Genomic DNA, 15,787 nt, shown 5'->3' with positions numbered 1-15,787 from the left:
ACTCTACTACTGTTCTGCTCTGCCCTTTGGCCTCCTCACCTTCCATCTTGCCCCCCTCAAATCCCTCTACCACTCCACCATCCGTTCTCTCTTTACTCTTTCTCCTCACAATTCCATCTCCTCCTCACTCTCCTCACTAGGTTGGCTCTCTTTTCATTCTCAACTCAAATTTAACTTCCTTTGCCTTGTCTTCAAATCTCTTTATGATCTTGCTCCTCCCTACCTTTCCTCCCTCCTCTCATTCTACTCCCCCTCTCGCCCACTCCGCTCCGCTGATCACTTCCTACTGGCAGTCCCATCTGCACATGTGCTCCTTCCTGCTTCTGCTCCTTCCAGCTCCTTGCCCCACGCCAGTGGAATTGTCTCCTCCTCACTATCTGCGCTATCTCCTCTTATTCATCTTTCCGTACCTCCTTAAAATCCCACCTACTCCAATCTCCCACCTGACAGCTCTCCTCTTTTTCCCTCTAATGCCCTATCCGACCCATGTTTCTCTCTTATGCACCTGGCAAATTGTTTTACATATTGTTCTTGGTTATTTCACTCATAACTTGTCTGAAATTGCTTCTCATGTATAACCTGTTGTTTCATGTAAAGCGCTTTGGCTTAAAGCGCTGTATAAAATTTACTAAATAAATACAAATACATTGTGTAAATGCATACATCTTGACTACTTCAGTGAAATTGGGAATTCTTTTTGTTTGTACTTTGAGTTACACTTATTGGGATCCTCCCACTACCCTTACCTTCCTCCCAACACCTCCCACCAATATTGCCTCACCCCAACCCCCCATCTACATTTTGGTGGTAAAATTCCAAGAAAATAACTAAGCAAAATAAATTCGAGCAGTTTTTTGTTGAGCAATAAATCCACTACCAATTATGGTTGTGTATTTTCGCATGCATTTTCTTTTCTGAACATGCTTTTGTATTTTCCAGCACTTCTCTGTACAGATGAAATGTAGACACAATTTGCCATTTTGAAAAGTGAGTAACTCAAAATGTCTTGATCTGATTTGTGAAATGTTTGTTCTGTGAGCCAGTTCCTAAGTGTATAGCAAAAGTCTTGAACATCAAAGAAGCCAATTTTGATACAGTTGTCCTGAAAATCAGTGTTTTTTGGGCTCCATCGAAAACACCATGTAAAAACACCTTTTCAAAGCAACATCTGTCTCATCATGAAAACACTTATCAAATGTCACTAAACCTGGCATGTGAGTACTCATATGGCCAAACTTTCAACTTAAATATGGTGAACCTTCACAGACGAGTTAAGAAGTTACGAAGGAAAAGGTTTTTACAGTTTCCAATTCAACTTGCCACATAGCTTAAGCTATCGTATAACTACCGCAACACCATTATATATATTTTGTGACCGGTAACATCTCACAACCTAAAAGAACTGAAACTCAGTAAGAATTAAGCTTTGTCTAGTGCTCAGCAACTTCATAGTCGCTCCTTTTAGGGTCCAATTCAGACAGTGAATGGTGAATGCATGAATAATGCAATAACAACATTATTCTTAGTTTTACCACTCCAACCCTACAGAGGTTGGTGCCTTGTGCCCAAATGTTCCAAAGAGCGTCAGTCATTACAGGATCCGGTAGAGGGCAAAGAGAATGATGCAAAAGTTCAGGATCCCAGCAAGAATAATGATGACCCATGCGTAGAGCTGGAGGAAATCAGGGCGGTGTTCTAGTATTCTAGCCTGGTGAGCTGCAAGTCGAAGACAGGGAGGGTGGGGGGGGGGAGCATGCCAAACTGTACCAGACAGGGGAATAAAGGCAAATAAGGTAAAGCTGGTACACCCCTCAGCGAGAAGGAGACACAGATGCTTCACGTGGGTCCTTGTGCAGAGATCAATAACTGCAGAACAAATCCTTCAGCTATGGCGCTGAGCACATTCAGTTCGCTGCCAAACCCCTTGGGCTGGAGGATTTATGCACCTACACTCCAGGTGCAGAGCGTTATTGTAGCTGCTTGGTGACAAAACCTTTGAGACCGATGGGCCACTGTAGGAGACACATGTAGCAAGTATTGAGAGTGTGGGCCACCCACAGGAGACAGGTGTAGCAGTGGTGTGCTTCTGGTAGATGTGGTTCACCTGCTAATGTCAGGTGAGATGGTGGCCACACTCCGCAAGTTGTACCTTGGAACAGGTAAGCAGGGCTTCGTCATCAAGGAGTGCTGGATATGGAGTCACTGGGGTTTTAGCTGCTGGGACCCCAGTGGTCAGCTGAACTGCAATCTCCAGGGGTACAGGATAAAGACACCCCTCTTCAGCTATCCACCGGGGTCCCAGCAGCTAAAACCCTGGTGACTCCACATCCAGCACTCCTCAATGATGAAGCTCCACTACCATGACGACCTGGACCCCTTGATTTTCTTCGTCGTCAATTGGAGGTGCTGTTTTTACACTCGCTAGCATGGACCTGGGAGTCATGGCCTCTACAGCGTACTGTGGTGTGGGTTGTCAGCAGGACCTGTAACAGACCTTTCCAGTGAGGGTGCAGTGAGGATTTTCACTGATGCACTTTCAGGATTACCCAGTCTCCAGGTAGGAGGCTGTGGCACAGTGTTTCAGGCAGTCGTGGAAGGGCTTCTTGGATTTGCTGGAAGTGAGAACTGACAATGAGCATTAGTCTTTTGCAATAGGAAACAACAAGATCATCATTCAGTTGCAAATCACAGAGTTAAGGAGAAGGTGGCGGAGTAACTGGCATTCTCATGGGCCTCCTCTATTAACAGTGTTTCTTATGCCCATGAGTACAAGAGGGAGGGCATCAGCCCAACTTAGGCCTATTTCATGGAATACTTTGGCAAGGCGGTTCTTTATGTTGACATTTCGACATTTGACTGACCTGGCCAATTCCTGGTGATAGGAGCAGTGGAAATTCTGTAGGATGCCTAGGGCATTGCAAATGTTCTGTACAATTTGTCCTGTGAAATGGGTACCCCTCTCAGAGTTTATAGAAACTGGGAGGCCAAAACGTGGGATGCAGTCTCTGAGCAGTTTCTTGGGCACTGTAATGGAATCACCATATTTACTAGGGTTAGACCTCAGAAAATGTGTTTAATGCCACATGAATGTATTTGAAAGAGGCATACTTGGTCATGCTAATGAAGTTTATTTGGGGATTCACAAAGGGGCCATAAGGGACTTCATGCACCCCCAGAGTGGTTTTCACAGGCTTTCCAGGGTTGAACTTGAGACATGTTGGACAGTGAGCAGAGTATGTCTGAGAAATGGAGGGGAATTTAGGGGTGAACTAATATCTCTGGACCTCTGAGGTCATATTTCCCTTGCTTGAATGGGACATTTAGTGAGCAATACGTGCTAGGTATGGTGATAATAATAGTGGGGCCACTAACCGGCCTGAGTTATCACGCCATGTGATCAGAGCAACAAACACATCCTTTACTTTCCCAGCCCTGTTCCTCTGCCTGGGGGGCTGCATCTTGGAGGTCTGCCAGGATGGAAAGAGATGCTAGGGGGTCCTGAAATGAGAGGAGAAACAGTAGCACATAATCAGGAACCTGAGTGCCATGCAGGGATGTATTTTCCTCATGGCAGTCAGCCAATGCGTTACCCTGTGAGGTGCTGTCAGAAAATCCGAGTGTGGGCCTTACATTTTACAGTGGCTAACTCAGTGTGTAGCAAGATCGCACTAAGCAGTGCTTCACCATAGGGAGCATTGATAACGGGAGTATCTTGGGCAGTGAGGTAACCTCTCTGTTTCCATATGGTTCCATAGTCATGTGAGATACCAAAGGTGTAACGTGAATCAGTGTATATTGTGGCTGTGAGTTGTGTGGCGATGGTGTGAGGTCAATGAGTTCAGCAACTTGTGCAGATCGTATTGATGGGAGCTGAAATGCTTCTAATACATCAAAGGAGGTGCAAACTGCAAAGCCGGCCTGCGAATCCCTGCAGAGTCCCTAAGACAAGAACCATCAATGAAGAGAACTAGCTCGGCATTGGGGAGGAGGCTATCCTGGAGGTCAGCTCTAGGCGATGACACAATGTCAACCGCTGCAAGGCAGTTGTGTGGGTCACCGTCATCAGGTGTAGGTAGGAGGGACTCATAATATACCCCTCCTTCTCCTCACAAAACAGTCAGGAAGGGTGGGGGCAATGAAGAGGGCAGTCTTGATCTTGGAGAAGGCTGTTGAAGCGTCAGGAGACCATCTGAGTTTGTCAGGCTGGGAGTCATGTAGCATCTTTTGCATAGGTGCTACAGTAGAGGCAAAATCAAGGATCCAGGGGCAACAGAAAGTGTTCATTCCCAAAAAGGAGCAGACCTGTCTTTTAGTGGCAGGCTTGGGACATTGTAAGATGCAGGACAGCCGAGAGGGGGCAAGGCGCCTAGCGCCATGGGAAATGTTGTGTCCTAGGTATTGGACAGTGGGGGGGAGGGCAGAGCTGCAATTTAGCCTTGTTTATTTTGTGACCTTTTGCTTGCAGGGTAGATAGGAGCACTTTGGAGTCTGATAGGGAGTCTTGAAAGGAAGGAGATGCCTGCAGGACGTCATAAACATATTGGATCATATTGGAGCTCCCCGAGAAGGTGAGATCCTGGAGGTCTTCCTGCAGATTCTGGGGGAAGAGTGATGGCGAGTCAGTAAAGCCCATGGGAAGGGACCTGTAGGTGAGCTGATGTCCCTTGTATGTGAAGGCAAAGAGTTACTGCGAGTCAGGGTGGATGGGGACAGAGAAAAAGGCAGAGGCAAGATCAATGCAAGTGAAAAAGTGGGTGTTTGGCAGGATACAGGAGAGGGGGTCCAGTACCATCAGATGTGGCGGTATGACATGACAGCCTTATTGATGGGCGCGTAAGTCGTGACCAAAACAGAATTTTCCTGTGCCTTTTTTTTCTATAGGGAATATCAGAGTATTGCAAGAGCTAGTGGTGTAGTAGAGGATGCCCTGGCCAATGAGGGAGGAGATGACAGGTTTAATATCTACCTCTTCTTGTGGGGAGATCCTATACTGAGTACTCATGGCAGAGGGACCTCAGGATTAAGAGTGATGCAAACAGGTTTGGCAGAGAGAATGTGGCCTACATCATTGGTGTGTGCAGTCCAGAGGGCAATTGACAATGAGTTAATAAGGTGTCGTACCTGTGTAGCTTGGGTGGGTGTGAGGAGTGATGGAGGCTCTGGGGGAGGCTCTGGGTGCGTGCCTTGACCTGGGGCTGCACTGGCATCTCCTCCCTCCTCCGTCCACAGAGATCAGCAGTTAGCCCTCGGACCTCAGCTTCCTCCCTCCGATGGCTCCTCGAGTCGGCAACGCTTTGTGTGTCCTTCCCACCGTCGTCCCAACATGGCAGCCAGGGGGTAGGGGGTAGGTGGGGAACCCCGGTCCTGCAGAGCCTCAGTGCATGCGGCCCCTCTCCCACACAGGAATCTGCAGCGCCAGACTGCAGTATGGGTTTTGCTTTCTCTCCTGCAGGTCTCCTCTTTAATCTCAGATTTTGACTGTAGGGCAAACATTTAAATATAGCTCTCAGATGAAATCTTGTTTAATGGAGCAGATTATTTGCATTTGTCGGTTTATGGTAAACAGTAGTTGCGATATTCCCATCTTTTATCTGAAGGCTTACATCTAGAAAGTGGAGTGCTGGAGACCCAATGTCAAGAGTGAACTTAATTCTAGTGTGTATTGTATTCACATAAGCAAATAATTCTAACAATTCCTCCTTGGAATTGGATAATATCAGACCCAGCAGGAATAGACACAGAATGTTCAGCATTGGTGGATAAATTTAGACAAAGAGGTTATCCAATGGAAGTTTTAGATGAAGCAAAGACAAGATCAATGGTAATATCGAAAGCACAACTATTATCAACCTACGAGAAAACCAAAGAAGTCCCATTGCTATTCATTTCTAAATTCTTGAGACAGAGCTTTCAGATCAGCAGAATTATCAACAAGCACTGGAACATAATACATAATGACCCTACTTTACAAACTGTTTCCCAAATCGCTGATGATGGCCTTCAAAAGAGGAAGAAACTTGAGGGACAAGTTGGTAAGGGCTGAAAAACCTTTGAAGGATAGGCAACTGTTTTTGAAAACTAAAAAGAAGGGAATTTTCCCATGATTATTCTGTACGCACTGTAACAATATTGTAAAAGGTAAAACTATCTCACATACACAAACTGGCAAAAAAATCAAATTAAAAGATTTTGCGACTTGCCTCACATCAGGCATAATATACAGAATAAAATGCCCCTGCGGAAAGCTCTATATTGGAAAGACAATGAAATCGGCAAAAGAACCTTAGACTGAACACAAGTTTAACATAAAATGCAAAAATCCCAGATTCCCAGTGTCTAGAAATTACCATGAACATCCTCAAACCATAGCGCAATTGAAATTCCATATACTGGAAGTGGTCAAACGACCACAGAGAGGAGGCAACTATCAGGCACTTCTGATGCAGAGAGAGATGTACTGGGTCCACCTACTAGATACAGTACAACCAAAGGGTCTTAATGAAGACTGTTCGTTGAAGTGCTTTGTGTAATATGTGTTGAACCAAAACTTATGAAATTACTGCAATTTAGCAATCCTTGGGTTACAGAATGTGAAACGAGCATTGATTGACACTATATGATGATTTCTATTCTGACATGCTTGGAACATCAACGATGTACCGTGTATATAGGTGCATGTAATGGTAATTATGTCAGGGTTTGACCACATCTGTCCAACAATACTGGTGATGCATAGTGTAAAGTAAACACCTGATTGAGATTGTACGGTGTCGATTATCAAGACATAATGACAATGGTATATCAAATAGATTGGTAATGTATAACTATAGGATCAGGACTATTGTGTACCACAAGCTCAGTAAATGACATTAGGTACTTTCATCTATTGATTAGAGACAGAAGATCCAGAAATATCATTCAAGAGAGTGGAAATACGGGCATGGCATGTTTTTCGCTTTATAATACTGTTTTCAAGAGTGTTTTTCACTTTATAATAATACTGTACTCCAACGTCCCGTCCCCTTTCCTCCATACTTATGGGACATTCCTCTGTCCTGTGGGGACGGGACTGGAGCACTTTGTAAAAAGCATCAAAAACTTTTGCAAACAGTTTTAGTCCTTCCTCTCTTTCTGCGTGCGGCCCAGCACGCGGCCGTAACCCCGCCCATCTCGGCTCCGCCCTGCGCATCGCCCACCAGTCCTTTTCTCCGCTCGTTCGGGACTGGACGCACTTGCATCCGCAGAAGATTTTCTTCCCTTTTTTCCTCACTGGCTCTCGCTAGCGATCGTGTACTAGTCTGTCTATGTCGTTCAAACTAGACTTTCCAGATTGTTCATTGTGTCACTGACTCTTCGCGAGGGCGGACCCCCATCCTCTTTGTCTCGAGTGTTTGGGTCCGGACCACCGTGGGACTCCTGTTTTTACTGTGATTCCCTTTCGGTCCGGGACGTCGGTTGGAGCTCTGGGAGGAGGTGTTTCGACGTGCCCCTCCTTTGCATTTTCAAGCTTTTATCGATGAAAAGAAGAAACGCCGGTAAGTTCTTTACTTTTTATAGCACCCCGGATGGGAGACATCTTTCCAGGCTCTTCCCGAGCCGGGAGGAGCGTTAGTCGCTCTGTCACCGGGGATTGCCCTGAGGTGCCTTCTGGGCCTAAGAATTGTACCAGAGTTTTCTCCGAGGGTCTCCGTAAGGGGCCTGTGGATACCGGAGTACACTCCGAGGCCCCTTCTTTGGGGGCTGCTTGCAGACTCAGTTCTACTGAGTCGTGGGGTACTGAAGCTAGCTTTGAGGCCTCTTTATCGACTTCCCTCAAAAATAAAACCGGGGTACGCCCCGAGGCCTTGGTTGGGCTTGGTGTTACCGAACGGATGTTCGAGGCTCGCGCTTGTAAGGCTGTTACCGGACCTGGATCCGAGGTCCCTCATACAGAGGCTAAAGTTACCAACATTTCTGAGAGGCCTGGCAAGGCCTTATCAGTGAAAGTTGTTTCTCACAGTTCCCACTCTTGTGGCGACGCCAGAACTGTTGAGAGGGCAAAGAAGGAAAGTTCTTCCTTTACCGGCAGCGCTGAGGCCCTTCCTGTGAAGGCTAATTTGGCTATTGTTATGTTGCAGAAACATTCCAGGCCTCATAGCACCGGCTCTGCCGAGGTTCCTTACTTAAAGGCTAAAGTTAAGACACCTGATCCATCGATAGGGACCTCTGCCTCACTTCCTCACGTGCCGCAGTTCCCCTCCCCTAAAACTACGCCATCTGCCTCAGGTGTAGGGCTTGGTTCTGTGGGTGAACATAAAATTCCTTGTGCGCATCCTTTTCGCCCAGTTTACGACTGGAACGCTCAGATGCCCCTTCCGCACAATGTTTCATTGCCTGTGGGGTCGGCACCTTTGATTTTTGTCGACACTTCGGGGGATGGGCCTGTGTGGCAACCCTCCCCGTTCCGTCCCTGGAATTAACCTCCTCATGAGAGGCCTCCTCCGGTAGCTCCAAAACAGTCCCCGGAGGATACTTTTTTTGGCAAATTTCAGACGGTCATGTGTACCGACCCCATGAGGAAATATTTCAAGGGGCTTTTTAGGGGGATATGTCCACCCGCGCCTCCGGCTCCACCCGCTCCTCCGGTGGCTCTGCCGGTGCGGCCATTGCCTACGGTGCCTCCCCCGACCCTTCCGCCATTGCCCCCATTGTCTCCTGTGGACAAGGCAGTGTCCGACACGGTTCAGCAGGATCCTGACCTGTCGGATGAGGCGCAGGGCGATCAGGACAACGAGGACCTGCCCCGCTCTATTAGAGCTTTTCATGAACGGGTACTGGACATGATGTGCTTTTTGGATGTTCCGGTGCCCGAGGCACCCGCTCCGCAGGAGGGTGTGCTTTCTGGGGCGTTCACACTGTCTCCTTTGGAGCGTACCGGCCTGTTCTTGCAGAAGCACTTTCTGGCCGAGGTCCGTAGGGTCTGGGAAAAGCCACACTCTGGACTTTTCGACAATAAGAAAATTGATGTGCGTTACAGGCTGCATTCTTCGGAAGAGGTGGCCCTGTCGTCTTGTCCGCCCTCCTCCTCCACAGTGGTGGCTGCGGCCTCTTTACAGTCCAGGCCTGCAGCATCCTCTTCTACGACGGCTACTCAGGTTCTGGGGAAGGAGGACAAGCTCCTCGACTACCTTGGGAGGAAGATTTTCGCTAACTTGGCCTTGCAGCTCCGGCAGGCTAATGCGGAACTGGTGTTAGCGGGGGCGAATATGAGGATGTGGAAAGGTCTGTCGGAGTTTGAGGAGTTCATTCCTGTCGAGAAGCTGGAAGACTTTAAGGCAGGATTGTCCGATGCCTGGGTCTTGGCCCAGGATCTGCTGGAAGCTGCGGCACACCACGTTGACACTTCGGCTCGGGGCCTTATGCTGGGAGTTGATACCTCCCGACAGGCGTGGTTGCATGCCACCAAATTTTCAAAGGAAGTGCAGGACAAGGTGTTGGACCTTCCGTTTGACGGTGAGGAGCTGTTCCATTCTACAACTGATGTGGAGCTGACCAAGATGAAGGACAGCACCCAGACAGCTAAGTCCTTGTCAGTCCTAGTTAAAACTCCTTTTAGGGCCCAGAGACCGTTATCGCAAAGCCTGCCCTCTTCTGGTTTTAGAGGTTTTCTAGACCGGAAATCTCGTAGAGTGGATATCCCTTTGGGTACTAACCGCCGGAGGCAGCAACAGACTCGGTTTTTCTCCCACTCCTCAGCCTCCTCCTCAGGTTCAGGTGGTAACACCACTGAAAAGCCTACAAAATTAGGGTTCTCTGCGCTCGCACGAGACCCCGGTGGGAGGACACATTGCGTCTCTTTGGGAGGCGTGGCAGACCATCACCAAAGACGGGTGGGTCTTGTCAGTCGCTCAGGCGTGCTTCCACTTACCCTTACCCCATACCCTGCCCTTCAACCCTCCTTTCCAGCCGTCGGGGTCGTCCTCCCTAAAGGCCGAGATTCAAAAACTTCTGGATCTCAGAGCTGTGGAACCCGTTTCCCTTGGGGAACGAGGGGAGGGCTTCTACTCCCGGCTGTTTACGGTGCCCAAACCCAACCAGGCTGGCCTGCGCACCATCCTAGATCTTTCCCAGTTCAATCTTTTCCTACCCCAAGAGAGGCTCAAGATGATCACGCCTGGCCAGATAGGTCCTCCTTGCAGATGGGCGATTAGCACAGCGTGGTGGACCTTCAGGGTGCGTACATGCATATTCTGATTAGGAATCCACACAGAAGATATCTCTGCTTTTCTGTGGGAGAGGAGCACTTCCAATTTCGAGTGCTTCCTTTTGGCCTCAGCTCGGCGCTGTGTGTTTTCACGAAGATGATGTTGGTGATCGCGGCCTATCTTCGTCTGCAGGGTATCCATGTGTATCCGTATTTGGACGACTGGCTCTTGTGCAGCCCGTGCCCTTTGAAAGCCGCCTGCAATCTTCGGTCTCTCCTCCAGCTTCTGTTCCACCTTGGGCTGTCGGTGAACTGGCGGAAATCTTCTATGACGGTCTCTCCGGACTTGATTTTCCTGGGTTTTCGCTGGAACACGATCGACTGCAGAGTGTACCTGACCGGGGACAGAATGGCAGATCTGTTGGCCACGTGTCAGATGTTTGCACAGTTGGAGAGCATGTCGGCCTGGTGCTTTCAGAGGCTTCTGGGTCTCATGGCCTCGTGTGTGTTGGCTCTTCCTCTTGCCTATCTCAAAATGAGGTGGACGCAGATGGCTCTTCGGAGTTCTTGGCTTCAGGCTGTAGATCCGGACTCCAAGTTGATAACGAATCCGGCTTTCATGAGAGCAGACTGGACTGGTGGTCGTCTTTCATCAACCTGTCGGTAGGGGCGGGGTTTCAGGACCCAACCATGATGGTAACGGTCACAACGGACTCCTCACTTCTGGGGTGGGGTGCGACGTTGGACCTTCTTCAGGTCTCTGACCTTTGGTCGCCTCAGGACAAGCTCCTTCACATAAATCATCTGGAGCTTCTGGCGATTTTTCCAAGCGCTCAAGGCGTTCAGACCGATCATTGCCAACAAAGCGGTCCGTATCCGCACGGTGTCACAGGTTTCCCCCCTTCTCACCTGTTTTTTTTCTTTCTTTGTTGAAGACTTCCTTCGTACGGCACGGGTCTTATATAACCCCGCGCGGGTGTCCTCAGCTTCCAGCATGCGTTCCATGATCCGAATCCTGGATCGTTCAGAATATCCGGGAATTCCTGGAAACAGCAAAGCTTACACTCGGCAGAGTGCACGCGGAGATACGGGATGAAAAGGAGGGCAAGGGAAATTGGAGGAAGGTGAAGGGTTCAAGGAGCCAGGAACCAGGACCTAGTAGTTAACAAGAGCGAACTTCGGCAGCACACGTCAACCTCAGTAAACAGTAGCGTTGAGACGCGCAGAGCCGCGGGGGCGTGGCCGCTTTATGGAACGTGATGCGTGCAATGCAGAAACTGGTGCGCTGCGTTCTGTGGTCTGTGGCCATGTTGGGTGTACCGCTGTGTATGGGTCTCTATGGGTCAGGGACCAGGAAGTCCAAAAAGGACGAGTTTGATGGTTCATGACACACGGACAATGTGGTGTTGATGTATTACATCAACAAGCAAGGGGGAACCAAGTCTCCCCCCCTCGTGGTCCTGTCCATCCAGATTTGGGAGTGGACTGTTCTTCATGGTGTCTGGCTACTTGCAGTACACATCCCGGGCCAGCTGAATGTCACGGCAGATGCCCTCAGCTGGCGGACAATGGTCAGCTATGAGTGGGAGTTGAAGGCGGAGGTCTTCTCATGGATTTTCCTGCATTGGGGCACACCGGAAGTGGACCTCTTCGCTACGACGACAAACAAGAAGCTTCCTCTGTATGCCTCCAGAATCGGGCTGGAGGTCTCCTATCTGGGGGATGCTCTCGAGATTCCATGGCACAACATGAGGGCTTATCCTTTCCCACCTCTGCCTCTAGTTCACCGGACGATTTGCAAATTGAAGAACTCAGTGAACTGTTCTCTTCTACTCATAGCCCCGTGGTGGCCGGCCAGGTTTTGGTTCTCAGAACTTCAACAACTATCGGTGTATCCACCGATCAGGTTACCAGTGACCCCGATCTTCTTCACCAGGGGGAACAGCAGCTATGGCACCCCTTCCCACAATCGCTCAGCTTGGCGGCATGGTGCCTGAATTCAAGCCTTTAGAACATCTTAACCTGTCTGCGGATAACATGCGTATTATCCAGGCAGCCAGAAAACCCTCGACTAGGTCCCAGTACAGAAGCAAATGGCTCAGGTTCTGTCATTGGTGTTTAAGCAAGCAGTTGGACCCAAGGGGGGCTGCAATTAACATGGTACTGTCCTTTGTATCCTACTTAGCAGAGTCGGGTGTCCACATTCTGTCATGCAGAACTTATCTTTCGGCGGTTTCCGCTTACCTATCGACGGAGCAATGCTCTTACTCTCTGTCTAACCCAGTGGTTAAGATGCATTTTGCTGGCTTGATGTGCCTTTATCCTCGGATTCGTAGTCCGCACCCGATGTGGGATCTAAATGTAGTCCTGACGGCACTGTGCCATAAACATTTCGAACCAATGGCCACGGTAGACCTCAAGCACCTGTCGTGGAAGGTGTCCTTTTTGGTCGCCGTTACTTCAGCAAGGCGTGTGAGTGAGCTCCAGGCTTTGTCTGTGGAGCATCCCTTCTTGGTCTTTCACAAGGATAAGGTGGTCCTACGGACAAATCCTACTTTCCTGCCAAAGGTGTTATCTGAGTTCCATCTGAACCAGTCAATCTCCCTGCCGGTCTTTTTTCTGAAACCTGCCTCAGAGGCAGAAAGGGTTCTGCATTGCCTCGATGTTAGAACGGCTCTTAAGTTCTATCTGGACAGAACATCCAAGCTTAGGAGTTCTTCTCAACTGTTTGTGACCTTTGGTAACCCACAAGGTAAGCAGGCTTCTAAGGCGACTATTTCTCGGTGGATCGCTGCCTGCATTACGGAGTCTTACACCGTCTAAGGGCTGAAGCCTCCTAAAGGTATTCATGCACACCTGGTGCGGGGCAAGGCAGCCACGGTTGCCTTTCAGAAATATGTCCCCTGGGAGACCATTGCAAAGGCGGCTACTTGGGCCTCCCAATCTGCTTTTTGTAAGCATTATTGTCTAGACATGAGCTCAAGATCTGATGCTCAGTTTGGCCAGGCTGTGCTGATGAACCTTTTTCAGTAAGGGATTTTCCATCCACCCATAGTTCCTGTAAGGAGTGCTTGGGAATCTCCCATAAGTATGGAGGAAAGGGGATGGGACGTAGGAGTATAACCAGGTTACTCACCGTAGTGACCACCTTACTCCTGGTCCATAGTCCCCTTTCCTCCATACGCCCGCCTGCCGTCCCCTCTAATAAGGTTCCTCTGTTATTGCTAAGAGGTCGTGGACCTGGTGATAGAAAAGGACTGATGGGCGATGCGCAGGGCGGAGCTGAGATGGCTGCGTGCCGGGCCCCGCCCGGAAAGAGAGGAAGGACTAAAAAAAGTTTCAACATTTTTGGATGCTTTTTACAAAGTGCTCCGGTCCCGTCCCCACAGGACGGAGGAATGTCCCATAAGTATGGAGGAAAGGGGACTATGGACTAGGAGTAAGGTGGTTACTACGGTGAGTAACCTGGTTATTTTTCGGTAAAAGATATGTGATATGTTATGTTTCAAGGATATACGAGCCACTTAGATGTTGACCCATAATTTAATATTTTTTTTATCTCTCTGGAGAGTTGATGACTGCTACATATGCCTCACCATGTAAACTCCATTAAATTTTCAACAAAAATAGAGCGTACTATGCGTATAGAGAAGGTTCTGGTTAGGTGAAGTGAATTGACACTGGTGCCCCATACATTAGACTACATTACAAGATGGACGCCTACTTATAGAAACTATCATGGGTAGTCCTTCCTCGTTGAGTCAGGCAACCAGAATCTACAAGTTTACCCAAAATGTCCGACAGCACAAGCTGGACGCGAGGGCCGTTGCAGTGGAGACAGACGCCATCCTCTGCAGAGCATGGTGAGAGTACGGGGAACGTAGCCCTCGCGGTCTGACAGGGTGAGCGTTATGTCTCTGCATATTTGTATACTTGTATACCGTGATGCTATGCCATTGAGTGCATATGCATGCTATGGATGGGAAATAATACGCACCATTTCAATAGCGTGGGTCTTTATCTTTTTTTCAGTATATGCTGCCAGCCGCAGTTATTGAAATTCAATATGTGAAGAGTGCACTTCTACTGATGTGAGTGCACTTCTACTGATCGCCAACTAATAGACTCCAGTACCGACAAGTGGATGCGAGGCCTCTGCAGCGGGTGAGTGCATATTATTTCTAATATCTGGAAGCAGACATAGATGACAAATAGAGATGAGAAGTCATTTGCAAACGGGAGTCGTTTATCGTAAGCACATACCCAGCAACCACGCCGCTGTTTGTTTGCCTGCAGGTGCTGGTGACTCACTGGGACATACTCTAGTAAACGCAGGATTGAAAACCAGTGACGGAGTTTGATGGCTCTCGTTGATTCCATGTTTGGAACTAGGGAGGAAAGTACCCTTGTTTTGGACAGGTCAGTAAGGCCCACTTACCCATTGATACTCGGGATATTAAGGATGTAAACGTAACATGGAATTGGCACCATACAGTAAGTTAATGGCTTCATCCTATATTTTAGGAACTGATTCTTTGCCATATCTTAAATTTTTGAATCATGTATACCTCGTGAAGAGAAAACCGGTAAGAATCACTGGTCTTCACATTAGTACCACACTGGGTGGTTGGGGTGCATGAGGCGCTCACTCTATTTTTGGTGATTAATTTTGAGTTACTTTAGATTAATGGACCGAAGTGAGTATATCCAAAGCAGGGGGGGTGACATCCAGGTGACTCATAAGTACATATGCAATGAATACTTAAGCAATTGTGCCGAGAATGTCCTGATAATTCTAAATGAAAAATAATGATTCATAACTTTAATTAGTGATGTATTACACACAAGATTGATTCGGTTTTCTGTGGTTTCTTTCCAGTCCGCAAGGCTCAAGAAGAAGGGGTCTTTACCTCGAACCACGTCAGCCAATAGCGGACATAAAGGCGGTTTCTGCGTTATTTTCTGTTATCATTAAATCTTATTTTTCTTGTGAAAACTGAACAAATTGTTTCTCTTGGTCACTGTTGTATGCATTGAATCACAGTAATACTGAATTGAAATGTTTATTGTTTTGTACAGTACTAGATAGTGTGCAGGGGACGGGAGGATACTTACTTTGGATCTTCTTTCCAGGACCAGCCAGGAATATTTTCTGTCTCTTTGCTTTTGTTTGTTTTTTTGTGTATATTGCAAAAAAAGTATTTGTTTATTAATGACTGTTGTGTTTACATGCTTAGGAATGCGTAAGTATAATTGAAGGATGGGTTATGTGTGTAGGGAATGGGTCTTGTTTTTGAACGAGATGTACCGGGTGAGTGCCTTGATATGTTTCTAAACAATGTGTTAATTGACACAAAGCTTTTGCATTGAATAAATCTCTTTTCAACTAATTGCTTTCAAGCCCAAGATTATTGAATTAAATGGCTACATGGGACCGTCAGTTTGTTTGATATAGACAAGCTGGTTGCAGCAGTTACATTTTTACTATTTTTTATATATTTTTAGTTAGCTCTCTGGCCTTTACAGCGTTTGGCTAGTAACCGTGGCTAGTGTCCTAACATGGCCGTGCCACAAGGTTTTTCACTTGTTCTTTGGTTACTTTGT

The 15,787-nt window shown here is 47.9% G+C and overlaps 1 long non-coding RNA gene across 1 annotated transcript in view; it reads left to right on the top strand.

The window, feature by feature from the left end:
• LOC138580802 (uncharacterized) overlaps nt 1-15,567 on the top strand; it is a 524,112-nt gene extending 508,545 nt beyond the window's left edge. The window contains exons 3-6 of the long non-coding RNA XR_011304347.1: nt 940-987; nt 14,216-14,347; nt 14,480-14,602; nt 15,063-15,567. This is a non-coding gene — a long non-coding RNA (uncharacterized lncRNA). The remainder of the gene's footprint in view (nt 1-939; nt 988-14,215; nt 14,348-14,479; nt 14,603-15,062) is intronic.
• Nucleotides 15,568-15,787: the final 220 nt, after the last annotated feature.

The sequence above is a fragment of the Ambystoma mexicanum genome, chromosome 3p, assembly GCF_040938575.1.
Source record: "Ambystoma mexicanum isolate Mex_15411 chromosome 3p, UKY_AmexF1_1, whole genome shotgun sequence".
Lineage (NCBI taxonomy): Eukaryota > Metazoa > Chordata > Amphibia > Caudata > Ambystomatidae > Ambystoma > Ambystoma mexicanum.
This window is presented reverse-complemented; position numbering and strand designations above follow the sequence as displayed.